At 42.7% G+C, this 8,372-nt stretch overlaps 1 long non-coding RNA gene across 1 annotated transcript; it reads left to right on the top strand.

The window, feature by feature from the left end:
• The first annotated feature begins 2,823 nt into the window (after positions 1-2,823).
• LOC142740648 (uncharacterized) lies at positions 2,824-7,107 on the top strand. Its single transcript, XR_012880835.1, has 5 exons — positions 2,824-3,037; positions 4,671-4,737; positions 5,569-5,633; positions 6,082-6,213; positions 7,050-7,107. It is a non-coding gene; the product is annotated as an uncharacterized LOC142740648 (long non-coding RNA).
• Positions 7,108-8,372: the final 1,265 nt, after the last annotated feature.

Genomic DNA, 8,372 nt, shown 5'->3' with positions numbered 1-8,372 from the left:
GCAGATGAAGTAATCACGTGGGCCTGATATGATTACGTCATCTGCGCCACAACGCATTGTTACTATGAATGCGAACGGCGCCAAGAAGAAGGAAGATGGCAAGTGACGGGACCGTTCAGAGCGCCGTTAGAACGTCTTAGGTGATTATTATTTTATTTTATATATTTTTAGTTGTTCGCCGGGTGCTGATGCAGCACCGATGCGGCGGGTACAAAAATGTAGTGACAGGGTGGGGGAGGGAAAAGTGGCTTGCCGAAACGGGGTGAATGTAGTGTAGTGTAGTGTACAGTACATTCACGGTAAGTTCGTCTCAATCGGGCTTACCATGCCCGCTTGAGACGAACATTCTCCCGATGTTGCTAGAACTACAGTATCTAGCAACATCGGGAGCGCGCACACTGCAGAGACGAACATTCTCCCGATGTTGCTAGAACTACAGTATCTAGCAACATCGGGAGCGCGCACACTGCAGAGCGGAGCGGCTTGATTGACATCGAGCCGCTCACGCCCCTTTTTAGAAAAGATAACCAGCACTTGCTGAGTTATCAAGTGTAAAAAAAAGGCACTTAGGAAATGAATTTTAATTTTTTTTTAACACCAAATGTTTTCAAATTCATTTCCTGCTTAGAATGTATAAAAAAAAAAATTTGAGTCAACTTGGGACAACCCCTTTAAGTGATAAATTATCACGCTGCAGCAAGTTATCAGAGTCAGGATAAGGATTGCTATATCTGTACATGACTCCAAACAAAGAAACAAGAAGTTCATCTGCTCACCAGGCCGTCCATGTGTCCAATAAACTCTCGGTGGGCGGATAATTGTCCGGTAACTTTATCCATTAAAATGGAGACGATCCAGAACTTAGGCTACATTCACACGACAGTGAATAAAAATGGCCATTAAAAACTGATCAACTGTCAGTTTTTCATGGCCGTTTTGCATCATTGTGTCTGCAAATTTTTATACACTTCCAGTCCGTCTGTCCGTTTTTAATGGCCGTTTGACATCCATTTTGCATCCGTTTTTCATGGCTGTTAAAAAAACTGATGAATTTCATTTGTCTGGCTTCTTTTGTCCCAACCCCCTGAAAACACTCAAACAAAGGTCATTGTCATGATTGTTTCACAGCTCCCCTGTACATGATGCCACACAGCCCCCCTGTAGATGATGGCACACGGACCCCCTGTATATGATGCCACACAGACCCCCTGTAGATGATGAAACACAGACCCCCTGTAGATGATGGCACACAGACCCCCTGTAGATGATGGCACACAGACCCCCTGTAGATGATGGCTCACAGCCTCCCTGTAGATGATGTCTCACAGCCTCCCTGTAGATGATGTCACACAGCCCCCCTGTAGATGATGGCACACAGCCCCCCTGTAGATGATGGCACACAGCCCCCCTGTAGATGATGGCACACAGCCCCCCTGTAGATGATGGCACACAGCCCCCCTGTAGATGATGGCACACAGCCCCCCTGTAGATGATGGCACACCGCCCCATGTAGATGATGGCACACAGCCCCCTTGTAGACGATGGCACACAGCCCCCTGTAGACGATGGCAAACAGCCCCCTGTAGATGATGACACAGACACCTCTCCGGAGAAAGCACCACACCCCCCTTCCCTGTGGTAATCTTCCGGGACTCTCTCTGTAAATTCAGGACCGTGCCGAAAAATTTGCTACAGTAGACAACAATGTCCCCTGTACTAGCGCCATGCTACCATAGTAGTGAGCGCAACAATATCCGTAATTTTTGTCCGCCTGAATGCCCTACATACTCACCGATGCATGACCGTCTACGTCACGAGTGATCTCTAGTCTCACTGGTTCTGCGAAGGTGATGCGAGGACGTCATCTCGTCACCTTTGCAGAACCCATGAGACTAGAGACCACACCTGTAGAGGACGGCGCTGCATCGGTGAGTATGTGTCATTGCGCCGCCGATTACCAGCAAGGGAGCCAATAGTTCCCTTGGCTCTTGAATCCCCAAATCACAGAACCGTTTTTAACGGCTGTTACATGTATTGACGGCCGTTAAAAATTGATCCATTGACTTCTATGGGGGCCGTCTGGCCGTGAAAGCGGCCAAAAATAGGACATGTTCTATTTTATGACGGCCAATATTCATGGGTGGTTAAAAAAAGGCCGTGTGAATATACCCATAGAACATCATTGTTCTGAAAGCGTACGTTTTTTACTGTTGTGTGAATGTAGCCTAAAACGAAATTCAATAAAATGTATCCTTTATTAGTTCAGATGTTGCCGTCTTTACCTTGACTTTTAACGCATTAAATAAACAATCCCTTATCTTGACTTTTTCAATGGCTTTTGTTGTGTGATATCACGCTGCAACAAATGATATTTTATTTCACATATAGCGAAAAGTAGTAATCCAAAAATAGGTTTTTAACGCTTCGGTCTATACATTCAACCTTCTTTAGACACGGATATGCGGCGCTTGTGACCTCGGTCGCTGTTGGGTAATGGTGCCATTATTTTTGGATTACTACTTTTCGCTATATGTGAAATCAAATATCACTTATTGCATAATACCTTGGAGTGCTGAGTTCCCATTTTTTACACAATGGCGTGGAAGCCTACTCACGCACACTTGAAACACGGAGTGCTGCGGGATCAAGAAAGTATCACGCTGCAACAAGTTATCAGAGTCAAGTTAAAGATGGCTACATCTGTATTACAGTATAAAATCCATCTAGTAACAGATTACACGTTTCATACATTACATGTTCTTAGTCGTAGCCCCTATAACCACACATGTATCTTTCTTCCATGTTTATAAACAGCAGTCCCATGTAACGCCTATATCCAGTGTATGCACAGACAGTCTATCCAGGCAGTAGGAGATAATTAGATGATGTAACAGATACTGAAGCCGCTTATGATGTCACTGATGATGTCATAGACAGTACTAGCCGTTAGGTTCTATGTGCAGCTGGATTACATATTTTTTACAATTTCTGCCAATGACGTCTGGACCGGGACTGTGATAGACTGTGTGATTGACAGGTAAGATGCAGCATTTTATCATTAATTCTACATGTTACTGGACACATGAAATATATACGCTCTAGAATTCTCATATAAGGCCAGATTCACACTGGACATTACTGCAGCAATTTCTAACCACACCAACACCTCACCATAACTATATGATTGTAGAAGGATTTTTTTCTGGTGATTGTCGGGGGTTGTTTTTTTTTTGTAGACAAACAGTTCAAGTTCCAGTAAAATGTTTCTATTAATGCAAGTAACAACTGAACATTTTACATTCAGATTTCAAGGTTTCATATTTTCTCATTAAAGTTACAACTCAGAGTATGTTCACATGGCCTATTTTCATGGCCATAAACGCCCCGAAAAACATCTAAAACTACAGAGGCTGAACGCCTCCAAACATCTGCGCTTTGATTTCAATGGGAAAAACGGGGGTTTGTTCCGATGTGGCGTTTTTTACGTGGCCGTTTAAAAAAAACTGTAGAAGGATTTTTTTCTGGTGATTGTCAGGAGTTGGGGTTGTTTTTTTTTTTAGACAAACAGTTCAAGTTCCAGTAAAATGTTTCTATTAATGCAAGTAACAACTGAACATTTTACATTCAGATTTCAATGTTTCATATTTTCTCATTAAAGTTACAACTCAGTACAACAGAGTATGTTCACACAGCCTATTTTCAGCTGTTTTCCTGGCCGTAAACACCCCGAAAAACAGCCGAAAATACGGAGGCTGGACCCCTCCAAACATCTGCCCATTGATTTCAATGGGAAAAACTGTTTTTTTTTTTCCGATGGTGCATTTTACGTGGGCGTTTGATAAAGCGGCGCATAAAAAACACCCTGTAAAAAGAAGTGCATTTCACTCCTTCGGCCGTTTTTGGAGCCGTTTTTCATTGTCTCAATAGAAAAACAGCTCCAAGAACGTTGGTAAAAACGCCTCAAAAAATGTTTGTGGTTTAAAAAATGGCTGAAAATCAGAGGCTGTTTTCCCTTGAAAAGAGCTCTGTATTTTAGAGACGTTTTTTAGTTAAGTGTGTGAACATACCCTTACCATTGTCTGAGAATTGCAGCTGTCAGTAATGTGGAATGTGACTTCTCAGTCGTTTTCAATATGATGTCTAATTTAATTTAATTAAATAGTCTTAAAAAGCTACCGTATATTATCCTAATAAGGCTCAGCAGTAGCCAGGGCCGGCCTTAGGGGTGTGCGACCTGTGCCATTACATAGGGCGCATCCCTCCAGCAGGTGGAACGGGGCGCTGCGCTGGCTCCCTTCCACTGCTTGTGTTTTAGAAGCGGCCGGGCAACTCAGCAGCTGCCTTTCCGCCTGGGTGCTTCTCTCACTGACATCGCGTTTCTAGCAGCGAAAATCGGGATTCCTCTAGGAGATGGGGGCATTGGGGATTGGCATTTGTAAATTGCCCACATTGTGACCCCCCCTAATGTCAGTCATGGACACCTGGGCCTGGGTGTGACTGCAACCTCTTCACCCCTATAGTTATGTTCCCTGGGTTTACACTAACATTACAAAATGTTTTCAATGTCTGACTCGTCCTGTGATAGAAAATGAAAGGTGTGAAAGTAAATATATTATTATTCATTCTAGATATGGGGTTATTTTATGTTTATTCCATTATGTATTTTACAGACATTTATGACATCTGAATATGTGGCGCCAGTGACAGCCGACATGCTAGGACATACACTGTATATATGTAAGTATTATAGCAAATGACAACCTATAGCAATTCTATAATCTGATGTCATCCAGAATGTTCCTATAGAGACACATGACAAGACTGTGGGAACAAATTCCCCAATGTTGTTCATCCAGGGCCTGTCTTAGGGGTGTGCGACCTGTGCGGTTACACTGGGTGCATCACCTGTCACTAATGAATGGGGCGCCACTGGTCTTGATGTCTGGGGCACCCATTGCTTGAACACTCAATCCCACTCTTCATGTAAAAAAAGTAAAGGGCACTGCTCAGGATGCAGATACAATTCCTTGATAATGGATTACATTACAGTGTGGCAGACAATACTTGTCTGGCAGTGTTATTTGGGCACTATATGATTGCAGTATTTGAGTACTATATTCTACGCCATAAAGCTGAATTCAGACGCTGCAGATTTGCTGCGCGGCAAAATTCACAAGTGTTACAGGTGAATAGTTACAGTCTCAAAAACTCATCCACATGTAGCAAAAGTAAACGCTGGGAATTTTGCTGCAGCTTTATATTATTATTATTATTATTATTATTATTATAGAAATGCTCCATAAAGAAGATATTATGGTATTAGTAATATATAAGGGACTTGTTATTTATGTAATTTCCTAATACACATTTGGCTTATGGGGGAGCACACAGCGCACACAGAGTGTCTACATTACCAGTACTGCAGTCTATGTGCCACCATACAGGTCCGTCCACATGAAGTTGCTGTGTACATGAGCCCTAATGTACATTTCCTTCATTGTTGGGTGGTCTATACTGAGCACACGTCTGTCTGGAGAAATAAAACTACACAATTATTGTTTTTTCCAGAACACCTTAAGATCGGCTGCCTGCTGCCAGGGGGACTCTCTGAAGCAATATTTCATCTATGCAAGGTGCGTCTCTTATTAGTTACTATATGCAGTATCCACCAATACCCTCCACAGCTAGAATGACACTTTTTGTATGTCCTAGGTCAGAATGCCCCTTTTGTATGGCCCCACAGTAATGAAGCCCCCTTTTCTAAGCCCTGACTCAGTCCTTTTATCCCCCATATTAATAGTGTGCCCCCTTTGCTCCTATAAAATAAAAAATTATACTCACCTAATAGACGACCAACCGGGTCAGACATTTCGCTTCCTCCCTGTGCCGTTATTGTTTGTCCAATTTCAGGGGCGTATGGAGCCCCAGAGCTGTGGGCCACCCCAAATCCCTGGATCCCAGCCGGTCATCCTATTTACCCCTTTGGTAATTTTACACTGGTTGGGGACTGGACTCTGTTCTAGATAGAAATGTTGCCATAGATTGAGATTTGTCCTAATACATTGTCTTTCTTTGTCCTAGAATTAATTCCTCATAAGAGTTAATGATAACCACACGTCCCAGGAGGGCAGATCAAAGATTAAGCAGAGCCCTCCACCTCACATCACATAACGTTCTACATTCAGTCGGATGTATTCAGTAGGAGAGTCCAAGGTCAGTGTATTTTATTAACTGTATCTCTAAATGATCACATAGTGTGTATTACTGGTCAATACTGAGGAGGGCACTACCACCATAGATGGCCTGGGCAACCTCAACTTACACTGCCGATCCGGCATTTAGGGCCCAAACCTATAATATAAAAAAAACAGAAAGATACAATCCCTAGTTTATTGACTGGGTGATGTTATTTGGGCACTGTATGATTAAATTTTTTGGACACTACATGGTGCATCATAAGGGGGAGGACGTCACAGATACTGCACATGTCACCAATAAACCTAAGGCCGGCCCTGGATGTGACACAATAGCTGCCACGTGACATGCCATCCACACGGACATGACCGCTGTGGCCTAGCAACTAAAGACAGCAGAACCACCAGCGCAGGAGCCACAGGGAATTTAAAAAATGAGTAGGGACAATTTGTTATTTTTAGCCATATGCGGCTTGGACTAAGGTTTATGAAACTGTCAGAAAACCCCTTTAATAATTATTTTGTCTGTTGAATCCAGAAGTCCAATTTACCATTTCCTTCTCTCTCTACTCCAGTCCAAAAGACTCCACAAAAGACAAATTAGAAGTTTTCCATTAAGGATAAGATTATATAGAAGAATAACAATAAGCTCCTGGTCCCTGATACAAAATCTATACCAGGGTCCTCCAACTATTATGTGCCATTATACTGCTGGTGTTATTATTTGTGTGGCAGAGGGGCATTGGACTCGCCCTGTGATAGAAAATGAAATGTGTGAAAGTAAATATATTATTATTCATTATAGATATGGGGTTATTTTATGTATGTGCATTAAACCCATTATGTATTTTACAGACATTTATAACATCTGAATATGTGGCACCAGTGACAGCCGACATGCTAGAAGATCCACTGTATATATGTAAGTATTATAGCAAATAACAACCTATAGAAATTCTATAATGTGATGTCATCCAGAATGTTCCTATAGAGACACATGACAAGACTGTGGGAACAATCTCCCTGATGTTTTCAATAGGCTGAACATATATTTGTTGATATGATGAACCATACTAAGCGCATGTCATAATATCTTCACAGTTTATACTTTTTGTTCCAGAATTTCTTGAGATCGGCTGCCTGCTGCCAGGGGGACTCTCTGAAGTAATATTTCATCTATATGCGGTATGTCCATCATTAGTTACTATATACAGTATCCACCAGTAGCTCTGTACATTGAAAAAGTAATGAGCGGGCAAAATGCCAAGAAAGGCGTAGTAGTGGGGAACCTTGGATAGTTGGTAGGAATAGGCATAATGTAAGTTAGGGGTATCTTTGTCCAAAATGCTGGCCACATGGCTCGGTTTGGGACTGAACGTAGGTGTAAGGTAATTGGGTGAGGGAGTGCAGGGGGATTTTAGACAGCTTTGGTCTGCCAAGAACATTTGCGATGTGTCAAGGCCTGGATGCAATAGACAAGGACTTAAGTGAGTTTCATTACACAGTCATAATCTGCAGGCATAGGTGATAATGGACACTGGCAGAATGTTTTTATATTTACAGCACTCAAGCGGAAAGCAATGGAAGGTGCCAGGATATTGCCACGTATAGAGCCCCCACAAGTTATGCAGCACAAGGACCTGGACTTGGAGTGTACTGGATTGTTTGGAGCAAATGGCATCAAGAAAGCAAGGCAGGTATCCTCAATGGTATCATTCTAGCAAAAATTTGAGGGAACATGGCACGATGATGGGCCAAGTGCCAGGATCCTTGCGCAGGGATCCAGGGTCGTTGAAGGCAGCAATATCCCAGTAGGGCCTCATAATCACAACATGGGAGAAGGACACCTTGGGGTTGCCAAAATGTTTAGAACACGGGGTACTGGCACAATGTTTGGAATTACAGGAGCAGCGCATCTGGATGTAAAGAGAAGCAGAAGAAGGCAACAGTAGCTGGTTGAGTCTGATTCTGATCTGTCAGATGATAATAAGTGGTCTGATGTTGGGGATAGATGGGCTAATGGGCAAGACGTTTAAGATGCTGAAAAAAATGTTTACGCAGGATAAAGTAAAAAGGTAAAAGCGAGGAGGCGTGATACCGAAAGCCAATCCTTTACTGGAAAGAGGGGGTAAAGTTTGGGGCCAGGAAACATGTTTGTTGATTTCTACCTACACACAC

The sequence above is a fragment of the Rhinoderma darwinii genome, chromosome 2, assembly GCF_050947455.1.
Source record: "Rhinoderma darwinii isolate aRhiDar2 chromosome 2, aRhiDar2.hap1, whole genome shotgun sequence".
NCBI classification, from domain to species: domain Eukaryota; kingdom Metazoa; phylum Chordata; class Amphibia; order Anura; family Rhinodermatidae; genus Rhinoderma; species Rhinoderma darwinii.
Note: the sequence above shows the minus strand (reverse complement) of the source record. Positions and strands in the feature narration are given on the sequence as shown.